This window comes from Rutidosis leptorrhynchoides, chromosome 2 (assembly GCF_046630445.1).
Source record: "Rutidosis leptorrhynchoides isolate AG116_Rl617_1_P2 chromosome 2, CSIRO_AGI_Rlap_v1, whole genome shotgun sequence".
Lineage (NCBI taxonomy): Eukaryota > Viridiplantae > Streptophyta > Magnoliopsida > Asterales > Asteraceae > Rutidosis > Rutidosis leptorrhynchoides.
This window is the reverse complement of record NC_092334.1, coordinates 586,058,225-586,073,095: the sequence shown is the minus strand read 5'-3', so window position 1 is coordinate 586,073,095 and position 14,871 is coordinate 586,058,225. Positions and strand designations below refer to the sequence as shown.

General features: G+C 35.1%; 1 pseudogene; it reads right to left on the bottom strand.

Moving 5' to 3' along the window:
* LOC139889885 (3-dehydroquinate synthase, chloroplastic-like) overlaps nucleotides 1-14,871 on the bottom strand; it is a 65,950-nt pseudogene that overhangs the window by 42,682 nt on the left and 8,397 nt on the right.

Below are 14,871 nucleotides of genomic sequence, written 5' to 3'. Positions count from 1 at the left end.
AAATCGACCAGAGTAAATCAACACAACATCTTAATTTGTTTGGTTTAGAACTTGGAATTGAAACAGCAATGATTCGATTGTAATTGTTATCATGATTGATAATATATATATATATATACCCACTGTAACAGAAAACCCTATGAACATGTAAACTCCATATTTGATTTTGATTTTGAGAGGTTTTTAGACAAAATTTACTACATGAATTAGGTAGTATATCATCCATAGAAACTTTAAAAATCCTCAATTTTATTAAAAACATCAAAACAAGTACGAATTTGATGATGAACCGTTCGTTTGACTTTTTCATTCGAAAACTTTGACTCAGAAATTAACTCACGATAATAAGAATTGGAGATGGAAACTTTGCAGAAAGTTTTAATGGATGAATCCTAACACAACTACATTTATACATTTTGCAAAATAATTTTAAATCGAGTGTTTGATGTTTTGGTCAAGAACAGAGGCGACCGGTTTTGTTTCTTGATTTTTTTTCTGTTTAAATTCAATCAGACAAATGCTAATAGGATTTAAAATTGATAGTGGTAAAGGATAATCGAATAATTGAGTCTCATATCATGAAGTAATCGACTTCTATATAGTTTGGATGTTTTTCGATAGTATATCCTAGACAGGGATAAGAAAACAAAATATATATATATATATATATATATATATATATATATATATATATATATATATATATATATATATATATATATAGCAGGTGAAGAATCGTACCAATTTGTCGTGTTAATTTCAATGAGTAGATACAGAAGTATAAATTAATCACAGTTGAAAAGGAATGAAACTGAAATCGTGAATTTTATTTATTAGTATATATATTTTTAATTGCATCTGTATGAATATCATATATATTAGTATATACTTAATACGCAAAATTTATATATATCAGTATTTTATATATATATATTTTTATATAGGGCTTATCACCTTTTTGCCCATTTTTTTGGCCATTTCTGAGCTGGAACCCTTTTTTTTTTTTTGAGAATTTGCCCGCGCAAGGCGCAAGGATCATTAGTCCTTGCGTCCTTGCGACTTGCGCCCTTGCGTGCCAACGCAAGGCGCAAGGTTCATGTCTTGGGTCCTTGCGTCCTTGCGCCTTATCAGAATGGATTTTTCCTGATTTCTGGATAAGATTTTGTTAGATTTTTTGTACCTTTACGGATAAGATTATGTACCTGTGTATTTATTGAGGCTAGAACTCCAGATTGATCATTTCATTTCACTTCATTTCCAAAAAGATCATGTCATTAGAGCATCGTTAAAGTACCAACTTTTATCTATTTTTTCACTAATTTGTGTATTAATGAGTTGTAGTAATGATGAAGCATTTGTTGTTCATGTATGTTGTGGGGGTAATTTTGAATTTGTTAACAACATACCTATGTATCTGCCTCTTGCTTGTTTTAGAACCAGATTAAAACTACCACTTGCTCCACAAAAACCAATAAATCGAAGAGTATTGTTAAGGAAAATTCTTAAAAAAATTGAATTGCCACCTAATGCACCTGTTTCGCTAAGATATATTGATAATAATCATATTTTTGATATTACTGATGATCATGAAGATTTTTTTGAGTTTTTAAAACACGCTGTCTCAAACGAGCCTATTGATATTTATGTTGCCGACAAAGTTAAAATGCTTCAACCTGGACAAAATCCACAAACACACCATCTCCAACAAAACCTAGAAACACTCCAGCCCCAACAGAATCCGCAAACAGACCATCTCCAACAAAACCTCCGAATACTCGAGTCTCAACCAAACAAACAAACACACCATCTGCAAAAAGAACAGGATGAAATACACAATTCCGAACCAAACCTCGAAACACAACATCTGGAAGACGAACAGGCTGAAATACCACCTCCAAACACAGAAGAATTTGACTTCTTCAACCATGGCGCCGAGAATGTGTGTAAAATAAAAAAAATAGAGAACCCGTTTATACCTGTTGTTGCTTCTAGTGAATCGGATGAAGCAAGTGACGAGGAAGATGAAGATGAAGAAGATGAAGAAAAACAAGATTTATTCTGGAATATGCCAACTCTACACAGTCAGCAAGATGAAGAAAACCCAGAATTTACGACCCCAATTCCAACCACGTATCAGGTATCTGATTTGGTCAAAGTTCGTCAAACGTTTTTGAACAACGAAGAATTCCTAAACCAGCTATTTACAAAATGCCTTGAAGAAAACTTTCAAATAAAGCCTGTAAAGTCGGACAAATCTCGGTACACCGCTAAATGTGTGTTGCCAAATTGTGAGTGGAAATGTAGTGCATACAAAATAAGACACACTGAAAACTTTATGGTTAAGAAGTTGCATGACGTACACACATGCTCACACACACAAATTATGGGAAACAATAAACATGCTACTAAAAAGGTGTTGGGTAGTATTCTTATGGATTCGTTCAAGGCTGCTAATCGAGAGTATAAACCAAAAGATATACGTGATGATGTAGCCAATCGGTTTAGAGTGATCATATCATACAATCAAGTATAGAGGGCCAAGTGTCAAGCAATAGAGATGTTACGTGGCAGTAGTGATGACTCCTTTAGAATGCTTCCAATTTACCTTCATAACCTTAAGATCCACAACCCGGGGACCATTACCAATTTGGTTACCGACAAAGAAAATAAATTTGTGATGTGTTACATGTCCATTGGCATAGTTGTAAGTAAATATATATTAGCAAAAACCATATTTTAATATGTACACCATACGCAAGGACGCAAGATTTAACTTACGCCAACTAGTACGCAAGGACGCAAGTCACACCTTGCGCCTTCCAGTAAAGACGCAAGGACGCAAGGCTTTACTTGCGCTTAGTGGGCGCAAGACAGAATAGTGTGTCTTGCGCCTTGCGTATGGTGTATGAGGTATTATTGATAATATTTGATTTACTGTGAAAATTTCATGCAGATTCGATCATTTGTGCAACATGTCCGCCCGATAATCATCGTCGATGCTGCACATTTAAAGGGTGGGTACCTGGGTACTAATTTAGTTGCTGTTGCGATGGATGGCAATAATGGAATTTTGCCATTGGCTTATGGAATTGGTAAAGGCGAGACAAACAGTGTTTGGTCATGGTTTTTTGGCAACCTAAGAGATCATTTAATGAGTTATGGTATGGTTGATCGTATGTCAGAGATTACTTTTATTTCTGATCGTACGGCTTCAATAGCACACGGCATTGCAAATGTGTTTCCGGAAGCATTTCACGCTCATTGCGCACGTCATTTATTCATGAACATCAAAACTAAATCCAACAAGATGAAGTTCTTCGAATGGCACTATTGGAAAATGGTTAAGGCTTACCGTGCGTCGGATTTTCAGGATCATCTAGATGTGTTTCAAAGGAGATTGAAAGCGTCTTATAAAGTGCTATGTGAGGATGGTATCAATAGATGGTCCAGAAGTCAATCTACTCATATTAGGTATTCATACCTTACAAGCAACAGTGTAGAGTCTATAAACTCTCTATCAAGACATGCTCGTAAACTACCCGTTTGCATGTTGTTCGAATTTTTTTGTTGTTCAATACAGGATTGGTATTTCAAACATCGCAACAAATCAGTTAGTCTTACTTCACCGGTTACTCCATATGTTGAACGTAAACTAGCTAAGAGGACGGACAAATCAATAAGATGGCGAGCATTTCCATCAACAAATGATCTAATAGAGGTACATGATGGGCGAAAAAATGGGTTGGTTAATCTACAAGATAAAACTTGTTCATGTGGTCAATGGCAATTATTAGGCATACCTTGCGGTCATGTGATTGCATCAGCACGACTCTTCGGAGTGGAGGATATTAGTTGTTATGTATCACATTGGTTCACCTCTCAAACATACATAAATACGTATTCCGAACACATTCTTCCTCTCCCCCATCGGTCTGAATGGTCGGATCCGGGACCCGGGATTTTGCAAATTGTACGCCCCCCAGTTCTAAAGAAAAGACAACCTGGACGTCCTAAAGGTAAAAAATGCATTCCTTCAAAAGGTGAAGAAACTACAAAAAAAAAGTAAGAACTTGTAGTCGTTGCAAAGAACCAGGTCATTCTCGATCAACATGCCCAGCTGCTTATGACCGAACTGGTGAATCAACTTCTCAACGGGAAAGAAAAACAACCTCAAAGGCGAAAGAGACAGTCGAACCATCTCAAGCTTATCAATCTCAGTTTTATCCAACGTACAATTTAGGTAGTAATTAGTAATTAGTTCCCGGAATACGTTTATTTTCAGGAACAATTTAAGGTGTGATGTCGTCCATTGTTGTAATATTGTTTAATTCGTATTTTATGATGTGATTTCGTGTGTTACTTCATATGTTGTAATATTGAATGCACAAGCTAATGTTACAATAATAATCAAAATGTTGGGGCGCAAGGTCGCAAGATGGACCTTGCGCCTAATACTAAAAGGACATAAGATCGCAAGAAGCACCTTGCGTAGGCTACTAAAACAAGGCGCAAGGTCGCAAGAAGGACCTTGCGCCTGATGCTACACATGAGGCGCAAGGCCGCAAGAAGAACCTTGCGCCCATGACTATTACGAGATGCAAGGTCGCAAGGTCTGATTAATTACCCTTGCGCCTGCTAAAAAACAGTTTTGGACCTGTTCACAGTTTAAAACATTTACAGTTTTATATACAACTTACATAATTAAATACAGTTTTAAAACTAAAACCTCAGTTACCAACTTTTTCTTTCTCTTTCGGTGGGGGTTCCTGGGTATCAAAGCGTGCCCGAAAGAAGGTCTTGGTCATTCTCAGTCTGTAGTCTTCTGCGGCCTTTTTAGGATCTCCAATGTTTGGGATTTCATCCCACCCAAAGATCACCCTTTCTATATGGATGCAGACCCAAACACCACAGTCCCCATTACCACCAATTTGCACCGGCACGACTGGTGCTGCCTCGGTCATGAACTCTATACTCTCCTTGTTTTCCAAGTAATCAACAATCTGGGAGTCTTGCTTTTGGTTAAAGTAATCAATTGCTCTTAAGTATACAGGCAATTGATCTCCCAGATCTTTGGTGAGCTTGGCAATTTCTTGATCAGCATGACCGGGCAAACTATCATACACCAATATCTTCTGTTCCTCCAAGTTCAACACAATCAAAATAAAGTGTTCAGCATCGTAAAAGTGAACGGGGATCAACATCTGCAAAAAAACATACACAATATTAGCTAAACTGTAGTAGACGCAAGACCATACCTTGCGCCTGCTGCATGGACGCAAGGACGCAAAGGCGCAAGAATCACCTTGCGACCAACCCTTAAACAAAGGCGCAAGGACGCAAGGACAACCTTGCGTCCTTCCTAAAACACGAGGCGCAAAGACGCAAGGAACAACTTGCGCCAGACCAAAATGAGACGCAAGGTCGCAAGACTGAACCTTGCGCCTGTTCCAGAACATCTAAAATTTTAAAATTTAAAGGGGGAATTAAAACAAACCTTATCACAATAGGCCCAGGATGGATATAGCTCATCACTACCATCTCCTAGTCCAATCAAATACATATAATCGGTTTTTTTCTCTTCCTTTTTCTCAATACGCGTATCGTGGTGGTGTTGGTGATGGTGATGGTAATGGTGGCGGAGAAGATGATGTACTGATGGTGGTGGTGCTGGTGATGGTCGTGGTGGTGGTGATGTAGTGGTGATTATCAGAAGAAGGGTCACAAGGGTAGACGGGTCGCAAGGGGGTCGCAAGTGCAAGATTCTTCATAATCGTCGTCGGGCGCAAATGGGTCGCAAGAATCCAAGTCTGTCGGTGTGTGTGTGTATGTGGTGTCTGTTTCTATATTTGACCTAATTTATTATCACTAGGACGCAAGGACGCAAGTCGCAAGGTCGCAATGTCTCTTGCGCCTTGCGCGGGCAATTTGTCATTTTTTTTTTTTTTGGGTTCCAGCTCAGAAATGGCCAAAAAAATGGGCAAAAAGGTGATAAGCCCTTTTATATATCTGTTTACATATTTTATTACACATATATGTAAAATTCATAAATTTTAGTATTGATAATGTTATTAAGAAAGATCTTAATACTAATAATAAAAATCATAAAATTATTAATACTACTATCGAAATATTAATAATAATACTAATAATAATAATAGTAATATTAACAATAATAATAAGAGTAATAATAATAATTAATAATAATAATAATAGGTCACAATAACAATAACATTAGTGAAAATGATAATATTATAAATGATAATTATATTAATATCATATCAAATTATATGTATCAACCTTCCTATCTATATTTTGTCTATTGAGGATAATAATATGACTAACACTGATTTTTAATATTAATATTAGTTTTGGTATTGGTATAACAATCATATTGTAAATTTATAATTACATTTAATATCATACATTGTAATTATACCATATATATATGATAACATATGTTGGATATTTATTATTTATACATTTTAATATAAATACATTATAAAATATGTGTTTGCATATTAAATATGAAAATATAGTTGTTTAATATATATATATATATATATATATATATATATATATATATATATATATATATATATATATATATATATATATATATAATATATTGTTTCATCATTAAAATAATTTCGACATATAATAATTATATCTTTTATTACATATGCTGATATATATATATATATATATATATATATATATATATATATATATATATATATATATATATATATATAACTATAGAAATCATATATATTTATAAATAGATTTATTTTAATAACAACTTTTTGTGTATATTATTTTACATATTCAATTCTAATGATTAAATCATATTTTATTATTCCAATTTATTATATATATTTTTGGTTATATTTATTTATATACATATATGCACTATTACTCACACACAATTGTTCGTGAATCGTCGGGAATAGTCAATGGTCAAATGATATTATGAATATAGTTTACAAAGTTTTCGAGACTCAACATTATAGACTTTGCTTATCGTGTCGAAACCATATAAAGATTAAGTTGAAATTTGGTCGAAAATTTCCGGGTCATCACAGTACCTACCCGTTAAAGAAATTTCGTCCCGAAATTTGATTGGGATGGTCATGGCTGACAATAAGTATGTTTTCATGATGCGTACGAGCTAGAGATTAGAGTTTTTATCATCATTGAGTAATATAGATAAAACAATTCGCTTAAGTGAAGAGTACGAGTGAAGCTATCACAAAAGAATGAAATGTGAAAAGTAAAGTTTCGTCATATCTCTTGACGTAGATAGGGTTGATTTCCGGAGTTCAAGGGATTTAAAAGAAAATCTTCGTAATAAGATTTGGTTCTTAAGGAAATTAGAATCCTTCTTGGTTAAATGTGATGAACTGTTTCGATTGTTCTTTCGAATATTTCACTATAAATCTACTCCCTTCGTTTCCTTTATATTTTGGAGTTCCATCCTTTTGTTTTCTCTTCCCGACTTTAAGTCAAGCGAATAATGGTCTAAAATTTGTAGATATGAGTTTCGGTATGAACATAGTTAATATTCTAAGAAGGATATTGTAATGGCACGATCTTTGTTGGTTAAATTATTAGAATTCAAGAGAAAAGATAGAACTATCAAGAAATTATATTCTTGATATGTTTATATATTAGATAGGATGTAAAAGTCGTGTAACATGGCACATGATGACGTTATGGTCTGTGAATCATCACGTTTCATTTAAAAACTCAGCATGACTTACTGTAATATAATCACGTTGATCAAGTGTCATTATATTATACTACCCCATGCATCAATTTCCAACACTACTTCAAAACATTCATAATTTAAACTTGAAGATTTGCAGAATATAGAAACTAAACAGTTTCCTTTATGATGTGATACAGATAACGTGAGGAGATAAATGATTTCAGATAAGAATAGTTATGAGAATATCTTCAGAAATATCGAGAATATTTATAATGAAAGATACGATGATATCTTAGAATTTCTGATATCGATGGATGATGATGAAGATTGTCCGTAAAAGTGAAGAGTTAGGAGCAAGGTATTCATTAATGACTTCAGCAGATACTGAATCATTTGGATTCTTTGAAGGCAGGTTTAGTCTTTGTGATTTGTCCACAGCCTCCTTCATGGTTTGCTTAATCCGTTTTCCAGTTCCAACTTTTCTGAGCTTCGCCAACACACTATTTCTTATCATCAAACTTTCGACTGTTAAAGTCGTTTACAGTTTTTTTTGCTTCGTCAGCACCTTCCAAGATTCAGAGAACTGATTCGTAAACTGGGTACTTTTCAGAGATTCAGAATTGAAGGTCATAATTCCAAGAGATAAATGTTATATGTATACATATAACTGTTGACGTAAAAATGCTGCGAGATTCGAAATACTGATTGCTAATTTCCAGTAATTGGTATGGCAATTCTTGTTACAAGATGTGGATGAATATAAGATAGGGTTTCAATGAACAAATATAATGATTTTTTGGAGAGACTTAAGCCAATAAGTAATGAAGTTGCTGATAATTTACTGCTAATGTGGTGGAATATAAACAGTTCCCCCGGTAATGATGACGAAAGATAAACTTATATATCAAGGTTATAATAAGGTTACTCCAGATGAAAAGTTGAAGTTGACTTGCTGGAGCTGTGACAAAATTGGCTAATTTGGAGAAAGATTGTAAAGTTATTTTCAGTAATAACAACGCCAAAGGAGCTAGCATAGATACATATTAAATGTTTACTCAGGTTTCGAGAGTTTTTCAGATGCATAACTATATGCATCAATCTTTTCTTCCGTAGATGAAGTACGGTCTGTTCATCCTCTCGATTGATGTGTTTTCAAGAATCATGAATGGTTTGTACGCAGATTGGAATCGTCATGATACAAATGAGGTTTAGAATGAAATCAAGTGGCAAACTTGAAGAATTGTTTAGTTTCATATGTTATAATCAATATTTTAATTCAATTTAATTGTCTAATGTTCTTAGTCCACAGTCGATAGTCCACAGTAACAGTCCAATAATTCATATATAGTTTAATATATAATATTTGAATTAATTAATAAGTATCGTGATCCGTGTACATGTCTCAGACTCGATCACAACTCAAAGTATATATATTATTATAGAATGAACCTCAACCCTGTATAGCTAACTCTCGCATTACTGCATATAGAGTGTCTATGGTTATTCCAAATAATATATATAGATGCGTCGATATGATATGTCAAAACCTTGTATACGTGTCCCGATATTTAAAGTGCGTAAAATAAATAACAGAAATTAAATGACGATAAATAAAATTGCGAGAATAAAAATTGCGATAATAAATTGCGATAAGTAAATTGCGATAATGTAATAAGGAATTAACAGTTAGCCAGGAACAGTTAGCTAGGATTTTGTTAGCGTGGATTCTTAACAAAATTTTCTCATAGTTAATTTGTATGTTTCTAACAAATTTTATTTTGTCATATATTTTCTTCATTATGCCACTTGTTGGATTCTGATAGGTCAAAATCCAAATATGAAATTGAATGCAAATGGTTATTCCGCGGTGAACGGATACGTATATCGGTGGTTGTAAGTAGGATAGTAAATGACTGTTGAATCAGATTGGAAGAATGTACTGTATAACTTATTAATGTGAAATTTAAATATTTCTCGGGTATTACCTACCCCTTAAAATGTTTTCACCATTAACAGTTTGCACAAAACAATTTTTAATTACAATCTTTATGAAAACATATATACATATATATTTTCTTCAGATGTATTCATGGATTTAATGAGTTAATATAACATTAAACTCATTTGATTTACCGTTAGGACCAGAATACATAATCTCTAAAACATTAGAGATTACATAATCGCCATGTAAAACGAAGATAAATGATGTAGAACGTCATGTAGAACGATGATTATTCTAGAGGTACATAATGAGATGTTGAGGCGTGTAATGTTGAAACTTGGGTTGTTGGTGGTACTGTTGGTGCCGGTGATGTTGCTGAAGCTGGTAAGTTTTGCATTATATTCTCCAACTTGATTACTCGAGCGCGAAGTTTGTTGACTTCTTCTATTATTCCGGGATGATTGTCGGTTAGAACGAGCGAATGAATAAGGTTTAAAATCTGAGATATTATGTAATCATGACGAGATATTCGAGAAATGAGCGTGAAAATAATATTTCGGACTGGTTCACCGGTAAGTGCTTCAGGTTCTTCGCCAAGAGGTGAATTTGGTTGATGGAAAGGATCACCTTCTTTTTGTCTCCAATGATTAAGTAGGCTACGAACCCATCAGATGAATTGGTTAATTCATTCTGGTGACACTGCTTTCGGAGCTTAGGTGAAACTCCATATCGGAATAGCTGTCGGAATCCGAGGAATTCGAACTGGTTGAGGGATTCATCTCGTACAATCAGATGAAGGATTTTTCGATAAGAAATAGATTATAGGATGTAGATTAGTACCCTGCAATACATAATTTACATATGCATATATAATACTAAAATCCCATAAGTTACGGAGGAATCTACGAAAGCTGTCAGGCAAAGGTAACAATAACAGATACGCTAAGATATGAATTTATCTATACACAGTCTATGCAATAGAGGCAGTAAGACGTGTCTAGACTTTAAGGATGATAAGCAAATAATTTTCGACACTAAATGATAAGCAAAATTTTTGACATGCAGACACGGTCGAAGTCCAGACTTACTAATGCATCTAAACAACTATCAGTTAGATACACTAATTAAAAAACCTGGTTCGCTAAGACCACCGCTCTGATACCTGATTTCATGACCCGTCCTAATCCATCTGGACGAATACATTACAATTGATTTCGTCGCGAGGTACTTGACCTCTATTTGATACATTTTACAAACATTGCATTCGTTTTTAAAAGACAAACTTGTAACGACCCGACCAAAACCGTTATTGACGGCGCCGTTAACTTAGGTCCCGTTGCGTGGTCGTAGTCCCTATATGAGACTCGTTTGACCAAAATTATGTCGCATTCATTTGAAACGTACAAGACTTGCAAAGTTTAGTTTACAAACAATTCGACAACAAGTTTAAGATTACAAAAATTGTAAAGTATAAATGAAATAACTTGCGACATAATATAAGTTGAAAATCACAGTTGCTATAAATAGCGTAAGTATGTATGCTTTAAGGTTTAATTCAAAAGTGCTATCACTAGCGTATGCATGTATGCTTGACCTCAAGCAAGAAATCAAAGTGTGCGGAAGCATGTATCAAGTAGCCGAGTATGAACCTGAGAAACATATAGAAAACTGTCAACGAAAAACGTTGGTGAAATCATAGATGTATTTGTAAACGTTGTTTTTGAACCACAAGATTTAGTATTCCCATAGTTGATTATCAAAATCGTTTGCATTCCAAAAGTATTGTTCGCGAGCACCCAATTATCAAGACTTAACGTTTCCTTCCATAAAACCCCATCACAATAGTGTTAGAACATACACTGTTTCTCGAAAATATATTTCATCCGTAGACGGTAGCGAACCGTCCGTAATGAGGGTTTGTCAAACCCGTATGGCCACACAATATAAGTTCTCGCTTACACCCTGCAAGTGTAACTAATGATAATCGAATTGAGGATTTTTGTTCTAACTCGCTGTGGAATGTTTGTTTTCCTTGTACTTGTGTTCAAAGTATAAAAGTAAGTAGTACAAAATGTAACAAAGTATATGTTTCTCAGCCCACAATTTAAAAGTATAAAAAGTTGTTGAAAAGGTGGGACTATGATCTCACCTCGAGTGCACGAGTATAAAAGTACTTCACAAAGTAACGTATGCATGAAAGTTGCTTAGCCTTGACCTAAACAAGTAAGTTGTGTCAATTAACCGGTTACGATACAAGGTCGGGTGAAATGTGTTCAATTAGTCCTATGGCTCGTTACGACTCGAAAAGTATAGCATGTGAATCACGTTGTCAAGTTTCATGCAAGAATCAAGTATAAAAGAAAGACTAGAACGATTGCATAAGTGTTTAGTTAAGTTTGACTAAAAGTCAAACTTGGTCAAAGTCAAAGTCAACGGGGTCGGGTCGGGTATCCGAAAATTTTTCTAAGTTATATAATCATATATGAGCATGTTGGCCAAATTTCATGTTAATCGGAGGTCCGTAGCATATCAAACATTTTACGTCAAATGACCAAGCAAAACAGCCCATTTTAGTGTATCAGGACGGTGTCCCAAAATCAGGACGGTGTCCCAATATGAAGAGTGGGACGGCGTCCCAAAATCAGGACGGCGTCCCAATATGAAGAGTGGGACGGCGTCCCAAAAGTCAGGACGGCGTCCCAATTGGCATCCAGGGTCTGTTTGCTGAATTCCTCAAATGGACGAACCAAAACACAAACAATCACATTTTATGATCCGCAAACAATTAGAACATGTATTTTATATCATCGGAAAGCTATTTCGACAAGGAATACAACTAACCACATATCATTAATCAAAATCATCATTTAAGACTACAGAAACCTCGTTGAATGGTCGTTAAGCGTTCAAAATCAAAGTTTAGGTTCATCAAATGCATTTCAAGTTCCGGGAATCCAATTTATACATATGATATGCCGTTTTGAAGGTAATCAAACATGTAATACAACTAAACACTTATTAATAACATTAACGAGCATTCAACGCATCAAAAGTTCATTTTAAAGCTATCAAACCCTAACCAAAAGTTCACAAAATTAATAATCACGTTTATGAAGTTTCTTTAATCAATCTATACATCAACATGAAGCTAATGATGCTAGTAACACTTTTAAAACATGAACTTTAACAATCTAACACATTTGATCATCCAAAATCAAAGATTAAGCATACACTTTTCATTTTCAAGCTAGTTACACCAAAACATCAAGATCGAGCATACAAATCATATATTCATGTTATACACGAGCCATAGACACTAACTAACAACATTTCAAGTCAAAAATACGAATTTAAAGAAATCTAGAGTTTTAGAAATGTTACCCAAAATCAATGAAGTTAGTATCAAATCGTAGAGGATGATGAGAGGATCAAGAATATGTAGTTTGTTTTGATGTTTGCTTGCTAAATCGAAATTAGATGATGAATCTTTTGTTTGAAGGTTGAGAGAAAAGATGGAAGTAATGAAGATGGTGGAGATGAAAATGAATGGAGGAGGATGGAGTTGACTAGTTGACCTAGTCAACTAGTTTGGCACTTTGGCGAGTTTAGTCCCTCAAGTTTGTAGTCGGGTGCGGGAATTAACCGATCGAATATTTTTAAAACGCAAGTTAACGAGAGATGTTGTAATCGAGTAACGGGATTATCAAGAACATTAGTTAACGAAGTGTACGAATATAGGTGACGAAAGATGTTATTAAAAAAAAAAGACGGTATTAAAATAAATTTAACGGAAAAACGCGGGATGTTACATTATCCACACCTCAAAAGAAATTTCGTCCCGAAATTTAGTTGGAAGTAGTAGTTGTTGAATCTTCCTCGAGATCTTGTGTTGCCAATTCTACGAGTGAGGGAGGAGTACGTTCTAGGGTATTTCAACGAACTTTGACGGTCGGGGTTTAACGTCGTCTTAAAGTTTGGGTTCACAATTCATGGTTTCAACCGGTCCTCCTAGGAATGAAGTTTATCGTCGATAGTAAGCTTATCGAAAAGGAATGACAAGTTCTTGTTTCGCAAAACACGTCTTTAAGTTGATACATCGAATGTAGGATAAACGGAGACTCTAAATGAGCCGGAAAATCTAAACGGCTAGCAACGGGTCTAAAACGCCCCAAGATTTCAAAAGGATTAAAATATCACGGATTTAGCTTTCAATGTTTCCCGAAACGGATTACACCTCCTCAAAGTGCGACTTTTAACGTGACGCGGTTTCCCATGGAATTCGAAAGGTTTACGTGTAACATCGGCATAGTTCCTGGTGATTACGAGTCGCGTTGGGTCTTGCTTGAATATGAATAAATCCTCTCGATTTCTCATGAATAAGCTCGGCCCCGGTGAATTGATCATCGTTTACTTGGTTTCGACAAAAAGGAGGATGATGTTTCCGGTCACATGTGGTTTCAAAAGGTGTGACGTTAAAACTCGAATGAAAATCATTGTAGTACGAGGATTAAGCTAAAGGAAAATACTTTTCTCAAGTAAATTTGAAGTTAGTAATACAACTCGTATTATGGATTCTAAGGTTTAAATCGTATGTTTGTTCGGTCCGTCGGGTTGCGGATGGTACGCGGTACTCATGTCTAAATGTGGTCCCGAGGCTTTTTGTGAGGCACTCCGAAGTCTAGAAATGAAACGAAGATCTCGGTCCGAAACGGAGTACATTCCGTAAGGTATATTTGAACAAATCCGTTAGGACTCGAAAACGTTAGTTAGAACAAGTTTCTCAAGAAATTTGCGTTGCGGAAGATTTATCGGTTTCCAAAAACGTTCGTCGGGACTATTCACCCTCGAGGTGAATACTAGCATAACGTGAAGAGTCTCTCTCCATTGAGAATTTAAAATAAAAGATTTCCTGAACCGGAATTACGAGTGTAAGGCGAGAGAAGTTTCCGCCTCGATGCGAGCATAACGAGTAAGTTGTAGTTAGTCAATAAGACTGTGCGAGGACGAGATAGTATACACGTGTAACGTATGGTCAAAGTTGGGAGAATTCGTCATTCATTCGGAAGCATAAATATAGTTCGACAATAATTGAAGATGTGTCCCTGGTATGGTGGTTGTCAATACTTTCGGAGTTTTCAGATGTCCAAACATGAAAGGATGAAGTCATGTACATGGCACATGGTGGTGATTAGGTTGATCGAGTCTAACCACCATCACGTGT